The sequence below is a fragment of the Lactuca sativa genome, chromosome 4 (genome assembly GCF_002870075.4).
Source record: "Lactuca sativa cultivar Salinas chromosome 4, Lsat_Salinas_v11, whole genome shotgun sequence".
NCBI classification, from domain to species: domain Eukaryota; kingdom Viridiplantae; phylum Streptophyta; class Magnoliopsida; order Asterales; family Asteraceae; genus Lactuca; species Lactuca sativa.
The window spans coordinates 40,528,942-40,531,347 of NC_056626.2; the positions used below are offsets into that span (position 1 = coordinate 40,528,942).

Sequence of the window (2,406 nt, forward strand, 5' to 3'; positions counted from 1 at the left end):
TAACTACACTTAATTAGTGATAAAGACAAATATGACATTTTATTAAGAGAAAGAATAGAAAATTACATGTATTTTTGGAAACTAAATAAAACTAATTAATAATGAACAAATTTTAGAAATACAAATTAACTTTTTTTATATGTTTGTAGAATTTAATTTCCATTATTATCATTCTCGTTTTTTTTTTTTAAATATTTTTTTTTATTGGAGATTGCTTTGGATGTTCCCAGGTTTCCATTCTAAATCATTCTCATTCTTGAAGAATAAGTTTTTATTGAAAATTGTTTTGATCTCTTCATTCTTATGATTCTTATTCTTAAAGAATGTCATAAGTACTAGGTCATATATGATATTTTTTAAGAATAATAGTTACAATCTTGAAAAAATAAATGACATTCATAAAGAATAAGGAATTACATATTATTAGATAACTAAAATTCTTGTAGAATAACACTTTTGAAAAAAAATACATTCTTAAGAGTAATACATGAAAGAAATAAAATAAAAATGCTTAAAGAATAACATAACATTGTTAATACAAACATGCATATGTTGTATTGTTCTTGAAGTGTGAGACATAAAGTGAAGTTTTGGATCATTTAGTTGGTACAAATTCATAACTTGTTGGTAGAAGTTATCTTTGTTCATAACTTGTTAGCAGAAAGTATCTTTGTTCCATTCCTGCAAAAGAAATATCGCATATTGAATTGTTGTAACGCATCATAAAGAATTCATGCTGGCAAAGTAATAAGCATAAGTAATAAGATTTTCAAACAAATGTGTTCCATTGATTCATATGTAACAATGAAGTAAACATATGACAGTTTTTTTTTTTTTTTTTTTTTTTTGAATAGAAAGTTTGGAGGAATTTTTTGATGAATTTTTTGAGAGCTTTTATTGAATTGGAAGGTATCTTATTCTACGCTTTATTAGAAAAGTCATTCTCATTCCATCGACACTTTAAATACCCTTATCATGACCAAGGAACACAATAACCAAGTCAAAAGCAAGTATCAACAACCTCAGATTTAGTAGATGCAAAAGTTTAGATTCGCTCCCCAATTAAGTAGACATGGGCCTTCAATTATGTATTTGACTATCCTCTGTATCATAACACCATGCCTCCTCATTAAACAACAAAAAGTTGAGCCCTAAATCAAATTAAATGACAAAAACGTTAAATCCATAATTGAATTAAACCCCAAAATTTGTTAAACAACAAAAACATTAAACCGTAAATGGAATTAAACCTAACTCGAATTGCACCTAGAAGAGAACCAAAATACTTGCTTCACAATAAAAATGCATAACAAAATTCGAGAAAATTAGTTGGACAAGGGCTTTTCGAGAGATACAAACTTTGGAGGTGAGATCATAAAAAATCGATGACCTTTTAAGTTGAGGGAAACTCTCATAAACAAGAACGACCATTAATCGAGATTATATGGATGTATAAAGTATTTTTTTTTACCATTGAAGGAATCTCCACCTTTCTCGTCGTCTTCGGTCTGCCCGCCTACAGAAGATGTGTAGCTCGAAATATAAACTTAACGCCAACAATTACTGATTTGTGGAAAAAAGAAGAGGGATGAAAGTAGGAGTCTTCAATCTGGATTCTGGACAAGAGTGACAAGCAAAGCAAGATACAAAAAGGTTGTGAATACGACAGAGATTAAGGGTAGAGATAAAGAGCAAGAAGCGTACATGACGTTTCATTCCATGAATAAAGACTTATTAGTTTGAGTAATTAATTAATTAATTAATTTTTTTAAATATCATTGGTCTAAAATTCGTTATACATTCATAGAATAGATAAATGTTTACAAATGAAACTCTCTCTGGCTCTCTCTCTTTTATATATATATATATATATATATATATATATATATATATATATATATATATATATATACTCAGAGAGAGAGAGAGAAAGAGAGAGTTTATCTTGCTTTTGAACTCAAGGTGCGCTAGGCCTGTGCATGGGTCGGTTTTGACCTAAAACCGAACCCAAACCGATGATGATCGGTTTCTGAAAATTTGAACCCAAACCGAAACACAAACCAATGGGTTCGGTTTATCGGTTTTCGGTTTTAAACTTCGGTTTCACGGTTCGGTTTCGGTTTTTTAATTCAAACCAAATCTCAAACTTATTTCTTAATCTTACCTCAACTCATTAACTATATAATGGTAAGGATATGTGATATTTAGATATCCGAAGCGATGTGGGACTCAATCAATCAATGTCAGGGATAATAGAATGAAAGAGGGTGGTGTTGTTATATAGAAGAGAATAATGGGTGAGTTTTGGTAATGGGGGCGATGTGGGATGTAGTTAACTCGTTGCTAAAATAAAAGGAGAAAAAAGACACTAGCAAGTTTCGAACCTGCGCCAATTCCTACAATCGC

The 2,406-nt window shown here is 30.0% G+C and overlaps 1 long non-coding RNA gene across 1 annotated transcript; it reads right to left on the minus strand.

The window, feature by feature from the left end:
* Nucleotides 1-377: 377 nt before the first annotated feature.
* Nucleotides 378-1,698, minus strand: LOC111917818 (uncharacterized). The gene is made up of 3 exons (XR_002859034.3): nucleotides 1,472-1,698; nucleotides 1,022-1,151; nucleotides 378-681 (listed from the first exon to the last, which is right to left on the minus strand). It is a non-coding gene; the product is annotated as an uncharacterized LOC111917818 (long non-coding RNA).
* Nucleotides 1,699-2,406: the final 708 nt, after the last annotated feature.